Genomic DNA, 15,730 nt, shown 5'->3' with positions numbered 1-15,730 from the left:
TATTTGTTGAAGGAACTGAAGCCAGACGAGAAAACAGAGCAGAAAGCACCTTTGGAGGCCAAAGAGGGATCAGCCTGGACTGGAATGAATGGAAAAGGATTCCCAGAAATGGAAATTGCAACTCACCTGCAAGAATGGGTAGAATTTCAAGCCAGGATGATAGTATGAAAAGGGTAGGGTTGAGGTGGGGGGCAAATGATGTTGCCTCTTTGTCAAGAAAAATGCACAAAATTGAATGAGACGATTCTTTCATTCTAATGTGTCTCACTTTTCTTCTACCTTTCTAAAATCATACATGGCAATTTGGAAAAATTGCGCTTTTCTTCCTCCCAAAGTAAAAATCTGATTTCATTCATCATAATAAATACAAATTTATTTAGAGTGCATTCATGGGTTTTGGTCACTTAATTGAAGATATATAGCATGCATTTCAATTTAGCCAGATAATTTTCAATTGTCTCAGGTACTGATTTGAAAATTATATTTTCTATTTCTAATCTGAGCTTACTTAAATTCCCTGTTGTTCAAATGATACAAGCTTAACTTTTCTTGTAATTAAGAAACATTTTACTTTTTGGAGACTGCTAAATGTTCTAAGATACTAAATTTGTTGCTCTTGACACTAGAGTTGGTAGCAAAATTCTAGAAGGAGGTTAAATAAAAATGTATTATTTTTTGTTTGTTTTTTAATCTTTCAATGAGCTAGGGCAGGATCTAAGAAAAACTGCTTCTCAGTATTCTAAACACCTAGAGACCAGTTTCCTTAGAACATGAACGTGTAGTCAGATGAAGGCTTCCAAGCATTCAAGTTTTCATAGTTCTGAGCTGAGCTCTTCTTACTGCTGAAGAAAAGGTGGATAGAAAGAAGCAAATGTTACAAGCTGTTTCTCTCAAGGCGATTAACCTGTCCCCACCTCCTTCCCCATACATAGAGCCTTTTGATGCAAACCTGCCAGGAGCGGTGCACTAAAACATAAATATTTCCCAGTTCAAAGAGGCAGTCTTACACTTCCCCTTAAAGTGATATTGAAAAAGTTATTTGCTTTCTTGTCTCTTTAGACTAGCAAAGCAAAGCTGGAGCCCCCACGGGTTCACTTTTTCAACAGCAACCTCTTTCCAAAGATGAGCTTGCCAGGGAAAGAGATGGACTTTCTCAAAGCCACTAACGGAAGGTGATCCTTGGATGAGATTAGGTGACTCCACCAACTGAAGAGAAGCAAGATATTGCCCTTCTTAAGTGAGCACATTGAAGAGGGTTATCAGTAAACCCAAAGAGTCTAATGGAAAAATCTGATAAGGTATCAGGAAGCAGCACAGATCTGCAAGATGGCAGTGGCTCCCCCAGCAGAGGGGGTGTTTAAGGACATCATCGCTCTCAGGGGCAGGTACATAGGCTGGGAAGGGGTGCACCAGGGCACAAGCCTCCTCACCGAGACCAATGACAGCACCTGAGAGAGAGAAATCGAGTGCACTGATTTCAGATTCACTGAAATCTGGGACTCAAACTCTCCCACATACCAGAGGAGGGTGCGAGGTGCTAAAAGAAATGACAAAGCTTGGGGAGTGGATGCACACTGACTCAGGGAGAAGAAATGTGGTTGAGAACAGCACAGGGTGGATTGGAATGTTCAAACCCTAATCTTGGAGGCATGTGCCTTTGTAACACCTCAACACATTTTGAATTATCCATGACATTGATGTTTGTGGACACATTTTGATTCTGCAGTAACGAGTAATGTCAACTGTTCATTCAAGAAGTATTTAATGAATATCTATGATTTTAGGGTATTGTGCTGGGACTTGTGAAGCCTGAAGATATTCAAGAACAGTCTGTCTCAAAGTTATTTAAAGGGTTTTTTCATTATTTTCAAAGAAGGTGTGTGTGTGTGTATATATACATATACATACATGTATGTATATATACATACACACACACACATATATACTCTTTCTAAGTTATAAAAATGTTGGTAATAAGGTTTTCTAAAAATTGGCTAGAATTCTAGATTTTGCATGAGGTTGTGTGGCATCAGTTGGTGAAAGAGAAGTCTTGGTCCTTTGCTGTTTTAGAAGACACTGGATAACTTTCTAAACAGCAGAGAAAAACCCTTCTATGGTTGGAGGAGAGCTGTGAAGAAATAACTGAATCTATAAAGTAGCACAATAAAGGGTTCTGAGTCCCAGCTCCACCTCTGTGTAACTGTGGACTGATTTCTTAACTACCAAAGACTCGGTCTGTGAGGATGAAAGCATCTCCTTTAGAGCGTTAGATGAGGATTACATTTTGTAACAGCTGGCCGGTGGCACACAGTCTGTAAATGTCCATTCTTTCCCCAAGATATTTTCCCTTTGGTTGTACTTCAGTACCCTGGATTTGCACAGAACGAGGTTTCGTACACTGAAGATCTGACTGCCAATTGCAAAGGCCCATGAAGGGGCAGGTCAACTTCCTTGGCAATGTGGCACCCAACATATCCTAAAACCTGCTCTCTTCAAAACACATTATAATGCTGGATAAAATATTAAATGCTCTTTAAGTACACGGCTTGGGGAATTGATCAGAGGCCAAAAAAGCAAAGCATGGGCACAAATGCAGAGAGGTGATCACTAAAGTTGTCGGTAGCCCAAGTGGCCTGGCTATTCCGAGAGGCTAGGGCTTTGGATTTAACTTAGTGGTGAACTGATGAGTTAGGTGAACCCATGTAAAACTAGGGTCTTTGAAATTAGGGTCTTTGTGTTGGCACATACCTAAGGGAAAATCCACAAAGAAAATCAGGCAATAATAAACACTAAGTTTCAGATAGTATTTACCTGATAATTAGAAGGAAAGCAAAGAGAGTTTCAATATATTTTTATGTTCTACTTCTGGGGCTCTGAGGTGAGTACATGAATGCTTATTTTATACCTTGAAAGTAAGTTATGTGTACACATACTCTTTGGTATATTTGAAACATTTCTTACTATAAAAGATTTAAATATTGTCTTAAAATCCACCTTGAAAATTGCAGATAGTAATAAATTTTGAGTAAAAATTTCAGAAGTTTTCTTCATCAGGTTGTATTCATTTCTGCAAAAGTTGGGAAGATGAGAATCAAGAGGGAGAAGGAGAGAACATTGCAATTAGAGAATACAGCTCTCCCTAGCTGCACTTGAAATCGATAATTAGATAATAGATGAATGACAGAGGAGAAATTTTACCATTTGATGATGTAATCTGTCAGAGTATTTCAGGAGACAGTTTGGTCATGTGGTCTTTTGTGTTTCCCTCTTTGCCATGCCCTATAGGAAGCTCAAAGCCCAGTCTGTGCTCAGCTGCTCTGGCTTTCCCTGCAGCAGGGGCCCAGCATCGCTTTCCTTTCCTGAGGGCTCCTCAAGGCATCCCAAAGCTGAGCCAGATTTGAGGCTGGTAGGTTTGAGTAACAAGAAGGAGCCTTGTAGTCAGGTCGAGGCTAAACCAGGAAGGGGTATCAAAGCAAAGGAGGCTAAAGAGTTCCCTGTACGTCCTCTGCCAAAGCACTTCCCAGGCTGCACTGTCGTGAGCTTTCTCTCCCCCGAGACTGTATGCTCCTTGAAGGCAGGGTCCCTGTCCCTGTGGTACTTCACCCTGTAGCCAGCGGTACAGGCACAACGGAGGGTGCCCAAGGTAGGACTTCTATGAATAGGTATCAAGTGAACGAATAAATGATTCATCATGAGCCCGGCAATCCTGGTTTTCCTTGTAGATTTCCTCCTATGTATGTGCCCAAACGAGATATACCAAAACCTTTGTAAATGGTTCTCTGATGAGTGAATTAATCTGAGCTTTGCATCTTTGGTTCTGCATTAAACTTGTGAGGCTCATGTGTTTTCTTAGCTCTGTTCCTATCCCACTGCTCAGTGTAGAGGACACGTACTCACAAGCATGGGCATGCTCGTGAAGATGTGTACATCCGTGCACATCCCCACACACCACACACACACACACACCCCACACAACACACGCCATATACTACACACACCACACAGAGAACACATATGACACAACACATGCTACATACTTGTACATAACACACGCACACACCATACACCACACATTCACACCCACCACACGAGTCATTTACAAGCAAATATTCCACAATGCGTTCATGCCACCATCTGAGAATTCTGAAGAGAGTATCAAACGAAATATTTTAAATTATTTTTCACATGCTACCAGATCACAAGAGTATGGGTTCATAAAAAATAAGACATTGAAACTGAATTAGCAACAGAGAATGGAGGTAATCTGCCTTTTAGCAAATGGGAAAGCAACATGAATGCCAGGCGGGACTCAGGTGCCGTGCGTGAGTGTTTGGGGGATCTCACTAGATGGCCGTTCGCACCTTCCAGGAAGGTAGCGGGGGACTGAGTAGGTTCAGAGAGCGTCTCTGAAAAGTCCTTTTGTTTACTCGAATTGTGTTGCCTCCCCGGCCCGGTGCTCCCCTGGCCGTGTGCCCTGTTTCTGGTGAGAACTCTGATCTAAGTTCCTTTATTTCAGGACTTACCAGAACTGCCTGCTGCCGTGGCTGTATCTGTGGGCCTCAGGAGTTGGGGAAGAGGCCTGAGACCCCTGAGGTCAGGATCTACAGGAAGCGGCACTGCAGTGACCTTCAGTGACAGCAAGCCTGTGGCTTGGCCTCAGCAGAGGGGAATGGGTCATTCTCACTCACGGAGCTCGTCAGGGGACCTCTCGTGGAGTCCCCATCATCAGGGGAATTTATCTAATTGCTGGGACACCAGAGATTAGGAGATGGGCCCTTTGGTTTTGTAGGGTGGATTAACCTTCTAGATGGGACAGGAATCTGACAGATGCCTATTTATCTGCAAAATTACATCTCCCTTTCTGGTTGGTTCTCTAAGTTGCTCAGGATTTGACCCGTGGGTAAAAGCCATACAATCTGCATGGGAGTCCAGGAGCAAGGTAGTCAGTGAGCAGTGTGTTCACTTAGACTCTTAGGTGTCCAGGAGAGCCCTCTCTACTAGCTTCTGGAAAGATGCGGAGTGGGGCAAGGTAGACCCACAGTCAGAGCCAAGAAAGATCGGACGTTCTCATAAACAGCCCTCCCCTTCTCGCCTACCTGCCTAAATCAGAGCTCCTCTGATACTCCTTCAAGACTTTTCCTAGGCTCTATTTACATACTTGAGTCAGGTGTCTGGGAAAGGGAGAAAAGAAAAGTAGAGTCTGCCTTGGTCCATCCCTCCCTAGGATAAACCTTGATCTTGGGATCGTAGACTCTTGAGGCTGCAGGGGACGGACTGGAGCAAATTGTTGAGGAGTTGGGAGAAGGATGGGAGGTGGGAGGGATGGGAGGGTCACATGGAGGGACTTCCCCAGAAGTCTGGCTCCTGCTTTCCCAGAGCTTTCAAATGTGCTGTGCTCCACTGAGATCAAATGCTCAGCATCTGGGCATTCTTCCAACTTGTCCTTAATTGTACTCTTGACAGCATGGCTATATTATTAGTTTCTAAGTAAGTGTTGTGAATGCCAAGAAAATCAGACTCCGTAAAATGAAGGCTAGATTTTAAAACCAAATATTATCCATACCTTTCATGTTTATGTGTTTCCCAGTAGACAGCACATTTTTTATAACCATTATGGCATTTCTCTTCATCACCATTGTATGAGTTATGCAAAGACTGATGTCCACTCTGTGTATGAAAAAACTGAAACTCAGAAAGGTTAAGTCATTTGCCTTAGGTCATACAGCTAGTCAGGGGCGGAATCAGGACGAGGAATCAGGGCTTCCTTTCACGTCAGTAATTTAGTTTCGGCAGGTCTCTGTCCCATCTGCTGTTGACAAAGACTTAACCCTGACTCTGCTACAAGGGTACAGATAATTCACTCATTGACAATTTCCACCCACCCCCTAAATTTTCCTCTCCCTTTCTCAATAAAGTTGGTCATGATTTGGATAGTTAGACATCCCTGAAAGTTGAAAATATGAGAAATTCTGGATTGCAACATCAAGAAAAAGTGTCTTCTGAACTATAAGGAAATGCTGTGGAAAGGAATTGATTTTAACACAGTCTCTTGGATAGATAATCCAATTCTTTGCTTTCTCTGGGGTCAATCCATCAGTTAGAGAATCCATCAGTTATCAAATTCTGGAAAGGTAGGCACATTGTCCAAATTTAGATAGGGAAAAACTCTGCTCAGAAGTTGGCATGAAACTGTGACCCAGGAGCCGTAAATTCTGCCCCCTCTTGCCAATGCAAAGCAGGCTGTGTCCTTTTGAAAGCTAAATGCTTCTAAGAATTGGGTGACAATATATAAGAGAAATTCTGGCACTGAAGACCAGGTGTGACCTTCACAAAAGAAATATCTAATTTACAAGCCCAAGAAGTCGCATTCTTCCTTCTTTATTGCTCTCTGTAAAAATGAGAGTTTGCCTGATTGGAGTAGCTCATTGTCATCTAGGAGAGCAATAAATGTAGGCACATCTGGATGGGCTATGACTATAGAAGTTTGCACATCGAAAATTATTTGGTTAGGGCCAGGAATCAAGTATTCTTTCAATGTGGTCCATCTTGTGTGATAGTTCCAAAGAAATAAAGAAATATACAATTTTGGTACCCCATTTCATGCAGTGGGGATAATGTCCTCTCATACACTGTTGTTTGGTGTGAAAACAACACAATGGTTTAGGAAGCAAAATTTAACAATTTCTCTAAAATATGAAATATTCCTAACTTTTGACCCAGCAATGCCTCTTCTAGGAATTTATCATAAAGAGATACTTCCAGGTGAGCACAGAGAGGTCCACTCAGTGATGCTTTATCTTACCATCACTTATAAAAGTAAGCAACTAACAACTTGCTTGTCAGTCAATGGGCAATGGGTTGGATAAATGGTGGTCTAGTTATGCCATAGAATACTATTCAGTTAATAGAGAAAAAGAGATAGACCTCCATGTACCACTGTGAAGCTATCTCTACAACACAAAGCAGAAAAAGCAAATTACTGGATAGTTTGTATATTGGGTTTCTATTTTTGGCAAAAAGTAAACTTAAAAGGGCATATATACATAATATATGTTTAAAAGATCATATGTGCATAAATAATGGACTAGAAAGAGATATACTGCGTTTGAATGGTTTTCACCTATTGGGAGAGAGAATAAGGAGAGGCTTTCTTTCTTATTCTCTTCAATTGTTCCTCCCTCCCTCCTTTCCTTCTTTCCTTCCTCCCTTCCTTCCTCCCTCCCTCCCTTCCTTCCTTCCTTCCTTCCTTCCTCCCTCCCTCCCTTCCTTCCTTCCTTCCTTCCTCCCTTCCTTCCTTCCTTGCTTCTTTTTTTATACAGTCCAGTATTTTTAAGTTTCTTTTCATTGAGCAAGTACCACTTTCAGAACTTAAAATGTCAATAAAAATTTTAAGGAAGGAATAGCCAACCTGTCTGGGGAGCTTGTTTTATCCTAGGCAGAATGCTAAATACCACACATGCATAATCTCGTGGGCTACTCACCATGGCTCTATGGGGTAGGTGATGGTGTCATCTCATCTTACAAATGAGGAAGGTGAGAATCAAAAAGACTAAATAACTCATCCAAGTTTACATAGCTGGTAAGTGCAGAACAGAGACCCAACTTGGGGCTCCAGGCAAGGAGATCCATGCTCTTCCCCCCTCACTATGACTCCCCCCACAGTGGGTGGTCTGTGTCTGGAGGTCTACAGGGAACTATAAAAGGATCTGAATGGGGGACGAGGAGATTGGATTTTCCCAGAGAGAGGAGGGCTGGAGCCCTTTTTTTTTTTTTTCATGCAGCCCCAGAGGGGCAAGAAGAGGTTTTAATTAGGGGAGGGAGAATCCAGCAGAAAAAGATGGTGTTGATTCCCTGAACCAGCTTGTGATGCAGTGATGGGAGAATTGAAGGGCACGGACCTGGCCTTCTCTGGGCTTCCTCTTCAGGGAAAAAACAATCCTTTAGTGGAAATATAATAGCTTCCCCACCCCAGCTCCTAAAGAAAGCCAAGGGCAGCTTGATCTCAGAAGTGTTGTTTTCTTGGGTGAACTGGGTCAAAGGTGTGGATGGGAGAGAGGCTGCCCAATGGGCACTGGCATCTCTTCTTCTGGGAACAGGGTTTTGGCTCTTCTGCAAGTGGCCACGGGGATCTGGTTACAGCCGGGCTTAGCTGGAGTAAAGGCCACGCTTGGGGTCAAGCAAAGCCTGAGAAGTGTTTGGGAACTAAGTCACCCTCAGTCCTCAGCCAAGTAGGACAGGTCTTAGGGTCCCCTCACCTCTCAGAGGCCAGGACAGCACCCTCCTGCCAACTTCCGGGGAACACTGAAGACCAAGGAAGCTTGAGAAAGTGAACTTGCGGGGATTCAAAAGTTCTAGTAAAACCACTTCAGGGGCCTGTTCCTTGACAAGGTGCATAACACTGCTAATACGAACTTTATTTTCTATCCTGAATTTCTTCATCCTGGAAGAAATGTCTACCTGACTACACCTGGACAAGTTTTCATCTTTGAAGATTCAACACAAGTATGGCTTCCTCCAGGCAGATTTGTCCATGTCTAGGCTGGGCAGGAGCACTTCTGCTGCCCTAAGAATCCTGGGAGTCACATCCCGCCTGCCACAGCCCTCCCCATTCCATGGACACTGTTCCTTTTCACATATCACTCCTCCACTCAGCTGTGAACCCTGGTAAGGCATCAGGGTCCCCTCCACAGCACAGAGCTGGCACAGTCAATAACTCTAGCCTGCCTGCACTGAAAGGTAAGACAGCTCCCCTCTGCCCAACAGAGACTGGGGTGTGAACCACCATGTTGGGCCTTGGTGTAGGGTTTGTGTCCCCCTGAAGAGGGGAAATCCTTCCAAAGGGAACCTAGGGAGAGTGGAGGGAGGAGCAGCCTGTGAGTGAGGTTAAAGGTAAAGGACCCACAAGGGATGACAAGCACCTGTCACAAAGGACACCCCTCCTGGCTGATGAATCGAACCAAAGACAGACATTTAAGAAGACACATTCAAACAAGGAGAGTCCTCTAGAAACATAAATGGCAGAGAATGACTCTCTCAGCTCCTGCTTCCTCCCTTCCTAGCTGATTGGGCACTTTTGTGCAGTACACTAACTGCACAACCAGACATGGTGACCTTAAAATAATATTCAAATACCATGTGCTGAGCTGCTGCTGGAGCCAGATTCTAGATTAGCTGCTTTGTATATGTTATTTTATTAGATCTCCACATCAGTTTTATGATACCATCTTCACTTTAAAGAGAAGATAATCTGAGGTTTAAAGAGGACATTTTCTCAAGGTCATCCAGCTAATAAGAAGCTGGTGTCCGATTCCACTGTGCTGGCTCTCAGAGACTGTTTCTAACCAACACGTTACTAGGAGTCAGGAAAACAAAAGCCAAAGGAGGGAATTCCCTGGTGGTTCAGTGTTTAGAACTCAGCTCTTTCACTGCCAAGGAACCAGATTCTATCCCTAAGATCCTGCAAGCCCTGTGGCAGGGCCAAAGAAAAAAAAAAAAAGCCAAGGGACATCACCATCCACCCTGCACAAGAAGCTAGTGGATGAGGGGAAACACATCCAGGGAAAAGAAAGTCATCATCTTCAGAAAATGGGAGACTTCAGATGAAGGGGAGATGTTACCTGGGCAATTTTACAAAACAAGCTGATGGCAAAAGCCAACAGGTGTCTGTTTTAGGAGAAGCAGCGCCCGCCTGTGTGGGGGACGTGGAGGGTGGAGAAAGGGTGATGCAGCACCACCTGTTCTCCTAACGTGCCATGGCAAAGGCTTCCAGACAGCTGGCAAAGATTATAAGACAGAAGGCTGGGCAAGCTCTGGCCTCAGCGAACCAGGCTGTGGGGCAGATAAAGAAGAAACAACAAAGAATTCTTACTGGGTGTGAAACACTTACAGCAGCATCAGCAGAAATGCTCAAAACATTAAGTTTGCAAACAAAACAGGAAAGGAATGGGTTGGGAGATGATGCCCCTAGGAAATGATGGAGTAGAAGTAGCAGAATAAAAAAGAATGGAAATTTTAAATCCATTTGTTGAAACAAAGCTACCCCTAAGTATATACATAAACAGTAGTTGTAAGAATTACAGACCTGTTGTTTGAGGAATGTTGGGAGAAGCTTGTTTAGTGGTAGGAAGAAAATTATAAATATGTTTGGAGTACACATAATATTTCATTTTTAAAACAAGTCTGCTAGGAGTACATTAAATAATCTGTATGAGAGTAATTAGTATGTAAGCCTAGGTTTAAATCTAAGGTATAGCTAGATCAATCTGCAGTTGAGCTTGAACAACATGGGTTTGAATACTGTGGTCCACCATTTGTGAATATTTTTCAGTAGTAAATACTACAATACTACACCATCCATGGTTGGTTGAATCCAGGGATTCAGAGGAACCATGGGTACGGAGGGCCAACCATAAGTTGTATATGGATTAATCCCCCCCACTGTTCAAGGCTCAATGGTATTCCAGAAATAATTATTAAGCACACTCCTAAAGTACAAGGCCCAGTGGTAGAACCTGGGGCCACCAAGAAGAACTGGACATCAATCATACCTTCAAGGGCCTACACCATAGTTAGAAGTAGATGATGCTGTGCCAGTGGCAGGCAGTAGGGTGCAACCCAGCTTTGGCAATAAGAGGGTGCATCTTCCATAGAGAATTTAAAAACAATAATAAAACAAAGAGCCATTCATTCTAAACAAAGTCAATGATAAAATACTCCTCCTTCCAAGAAAGTCTTTTGTTGGTCTAAGTTGGGCTTTGACAGAGTATAGCCTGTGGGCTAAATCCAGCTGTCTGTCTGGTTTTGTAAATAAAGTTTTATTGGAACACAGCCACGCTCATTCATTTATGTGTTATCTATGGCTTCTTTCTTTCATGCTAAAAAGACAGAGTTAAGTAGTTGTGACAGAGACCAGATGGCTTCAAAGAATAAAATATTTGCTATCTGGTTCTTACAGAAAAATTTTGCCAATCCCTGGTTTAAGTTATAAACAACTGTTGCAGTTACTGTTGAGTTTTGATAATATATATGTCAACTTCATTTAGCACATTATAATTGTTTGTCCTTTAATAAATATTGTATTCTATAGGGAAGTTAATTCTACAACTCCCAGGAATATAGTCTCACCTGAGGACTCAGCTCCATGCATTTGTTTTGAGAGTTAGTTTGTCACTGATTGGGCTCTGTTCTTCTCTCCAACCCTTATAATATTCTCACCTCTAAAGAGTAGATTCAGAATGAATGATGATAGCACTCTGGTGTAAAATAGAAAAAAATAGAACTTGAGTTACTGCAATTATTTTGTTCTGTGTGTTCATTTATAAATGTTATTCATATTTAAAACTTAAAATGATGAAGCAGAGTGCAAACTGCAAGGCATAATAATTTTACTCAGTAAGTGCAAATTTTAGTTCCTACAGGTACTATTTTATAGAATTTAAATAGTATCTTTAAAATTGAAATTAATTTACTTACAAATATTATTTGGTTTAAAACTACAGAATGAATTAAGAAGATCATGATTATTACAGATTATTATGTGATTATTACTGTAAGTAATTTTGTCAAAAAAAGAGAGAGTATCCAAAGGTATGTGACCCTTGAATAGTGACCATGTCATGAAGAAAGTCCAAGAGTCATGAGAAATATGTCATGATAGAGAGTCAGGGAGGTTTCAGATGAGGACAATCCTTCCAAATGGAGGAAATCAGTGTTTGCCCTGTTTGTAGAAAATGCTTCTGGGTAGCCCTCATTATGCTTATGAGGATGTACGTGTGTACATTGGTTTGTGTACCAGCAAACATAAGCATGCACAATGAACAACTCACTGCTCTTTGTTGGTGGGTTATTCCACTCCAAGCCCATACGTGAGACTCAAGACCATCCTCAGGATTGCACTGGTAGAAATGGAGATGAAAGTCAGAAAGAAAGTCAGAAGGACTGCCTTCCTTCCTTCCACAAGCATGTAGTGAACTCACACCATGTGCTAAGAATTGAGCTAGGTTTGGGAAATATTGCCCCTGCTCTATTGGGACTTACAGTGGGTTGGGTGTATCTGGGTGCATGTGTGCATCTCAAGGAAGCCAAGGGGTTCACGGAGCCTTGTGTGCTTCCTTCCCAGAGCAGCTTCAACACTAATGATTGCTGGAAAAATCAGACTATTGGATAAATTGGAAAAAGATGACGAGTGTGTTCTCCAGCTACCTGTTGGTCATCCTCATTACTGTTGGTGGCTTCTCAGCCCACAGGTCCAATCCTTTGTGCACACCCATGGCTTGTGAGTCACTGAGGAGACATAGCAGTGACCCTGACCATAACAAGGATAACCATTTATTTGCCCCTTGAAACGTGACCAACTGGCCCATTAATTTTGCAGCATTAATTCTGAAAGGAAATTAGATTCCAACCAGAGTCATTAATCTTTTAAAAATAGAGCCACAAGAAGAGAGCACTGATAATCAGAATGCAATTTTCTGAGTTAGGAAGTGGTCAAGACATCAGTGTCGGGGCTCCTATATACATGTAAGGTTTCCAAGGTATTTTCTTGAAAGACTTAACCAGGTCAAGCCAATGGTTTTAAGTCTAGAGAAAAGACCACTTCAAAGGGCCATTGCCTCCTAAGATTCAGCCAAGACCCTTCTCTAGCAGCGATGACGGGAGTGACAGGTATTGAATCAATAACATCAAGTCATCGGTTATTCTCCCAGCCAAGTATATTTCTTACCAAGACAGGTCTATTTAGGACATGGGTTTCTACAGTATTGCTGCTCAAAGTGGTTCAGTTATGGTTAGAGAATGATCCATTTATTTACATTTATAATATTTTTTTCTTTAAACTTGTTAATCCTTCTGTAGTCTGTCAGCTCTTTAAATAAATGATGATGTTTCTCATTAAAGGAAACTGTCTTTCTCAATAATTTAATCTAAAATCAAAACCTCCCTTAACTAGTTTATATCCTTTTAACTTAATTATTTATTGCTTCTGTAGGCTACTAAAACTGAAATATTACTTATCCAGATTTTTTTTTCAATTCATCTCTCTTATTTTTATTCATTCAATTCCAGGCCTTTTAAAAAATACATTCCTAGTGTCTAAAACTTCTAAGGAAAATTTGTTGCTGAGAGTAAATATTTTTCTATGTCACCCACCTTTTATAAGAATAATAACATGAGTCAACAGAAAACCAAGTACTGTGAGCATTTACCGTATCACTTGTAGGCCCAACTTAATATTTTTTTATTGAAAATTAAGGCCTTCAGTAAGTCTTGTTATACCAACTCTTGTTAATTATTCAAGAGTTGTAAGTATTTGTACCATCTGCCATAGTGGAAAGAAGAAAGACAGGCTAAAGAGGACTTAAAATTAATGCACGATTTTCGGGTCACAATAAGAAGGAATGGAGTGATTGGCCAGAACCCAATGCTGATGAATCAAAGTTTGGTTTGGTTTCACGATTACTCCCATTGACGTGAGGGATTATGCATTTAGCCTTAATAATCAAATGAGAATCAAGAGGCCACTCACATACGAAGGGGCCTCTATAGATCTTTATTAAAAATATTTTCTCAACTGCTTGACTCTATTTTTTTAATACAAAGCAAGAATTTCTTCTAAAATACCTCCTTTTTTTCCTTTTGCAAATCAATTTCTATTAACATTATTTTCCATCACCAACTATCTAACATCTATGTTGTCTCTTTATAATCCCAAATCCGTTACACATTAATCCCCCCAGATGGCTTAGGTTGTGTAAGAGATTGTGTGTCTCCAAACACAGATTGGAATCTTCTGAAAATTCATTAGGAATGATTCTGAGGAAGAGGTACATCTTCAACATTTCTCTGTGTTGTGGTGGGAATAACATATCTGTCCACTCTGCTCTAGATAAGAAACCTTGATAACTTTGTCTATGGATGTGACAGCATTTCTGCTGATATCTTCATGTGCCCATTGATAGAATATATATTGGTAGGCAAGAAGGAAGTAAATCAATGCTGTTTATTTTCCATAGGAAATCTTCCACCTGCCCAGTCATCTCGATGTGTTTTGACTTTTCTTCTATGATGAGTGTTATTAGTACACATAGAAACTGTCATCTATGAATGCCAGTTATACAAATAATGTCAAAACAGCAAATTTAAAGCATAGAAAAGGCGTCTTTCTATTTACTGGAAACACTGAAATAGAATAAATACTAAATATTGGCAAATTACTATCCCATGAGTCTCCTGGGTTGAGACGTTCAATTTATTTTGTGGATGAGAAATATCTTGATGAATGTGTCATTTAACTGCTATGTCAATGGCAAATTAATTTTGTTATAGAAGAAAAAGTGACTTTTATTTTTAATTCAAAACATCAGAAATGTCAGCAGCCTAAGTGGCTGTTGGTTTAACCACATCTTCTCTAAACTGGCAACACAAGGCAATGGCCTAAATTTAAGCACTGCAATTGTGGCTTTGGTTTCAGAACCATTGCACAGTTGTTAGTTACCATCCTTGAGCAGAGGAAAAAACTGTTCACGGTAGGAAAGGAATTTGCAAACTGCCATAGCAGGTTAATTTAGACTTAGACCTCAGTTATGAGAGTCACACATGCCTTTTGGAATTATTTGGCCAAGCTTGTCTTGGGTAGATCAACAAGAAAAGACTGCTCTGGTTTTTTAAATTAAAAAGACAGAGAAATGAGAAAGACATTTAAAAACTTAACGCCGAGCAATGTTTTCAAGTGGAAAATACCTTAGCTGGAAACCTGAATTTTGAAGACTGACTTTTGGGTTTCAATATCTTTCAACCTACCTATGGTGATCCCCTACAGTGATTGTTGTACAGAGGTTTGGAATCAAGATTTGTGTTTTGTGTCACACCATAATTATGCCATCATGACATGTTACCTCTTTTTGTCTCATTTTTTTACAGCCATAAAATGGGCTCCATGTTTCCAAGGTGATGTGTGATCAAGGGGGCAATGACTGTTGTTTCCATTCATTCATTCTAACAACCCAGAAATTCCACTCCAAGTCTCTATCCTAGAGTAATTCTTGCACATGTGCACGAGAAGACACAAACAAGAATATTCTTGGCCAAAAATTGTAAACATATAAAAAATGCCTAAATTTATCACACCAGGAGAATGGATTTTAAGCGGGACACATGTATGTATATACATTTGTGTGTTTGAGGACATTCACAAAACACACATTCACAAAAATGTGAACACAATTCAGGAGCAAAATGTATGTATCAACATGGATATATCTCCAAACACAAAGTACTGAAGAAAATGACAATTTGAAGAAGGATACATAGGTGTAGTACCATTTATTTGGAGATTATATGCAAGTTCATACTTTGCTGTGTTTTAGAAAAGCATATAGTAAGCTATAATTAAATGCATGGGAATGAGAAACACCAAACCCAGAGCGTGGTTCTTTCCATGAGGCTGGGAGGAGAATTATATCAAGTGACATAATGACAAGGCAATGTTTAATTTCTATTACTTTATTGGATAGTAAGCACAAGAGTCATTATTGTACTATTTTTATTAATTAATTTTATTGACTAATCAATAAGATATATTTCAGTATACCACTTTTATTCCTTTTTGTACATATGAAATATTCTTTCAAAAGTCTAGGAAGAAAGAGGTAAATGGGGTGAGGAACTGAAGACAGATTCTTTCTAGATACTTAGTAGAGAAAGCAGCCTGTTGTAAAGGTGAGCAGCAGAGTTT

This window comes from Leucopleurus acutus, assembly GCF_964270905.1.
Source record: "Leucopleurus acutus genome assembly, chromosome: 5".
NCBI lineage: Eukaryota > Metazoa > Chordata > Mammalia > Artiodactyla > Delphinidae > Leucopleurus > Leucopleurus acutus.
Note: the sequence above shows the minus strand (reverse complement) of the source record.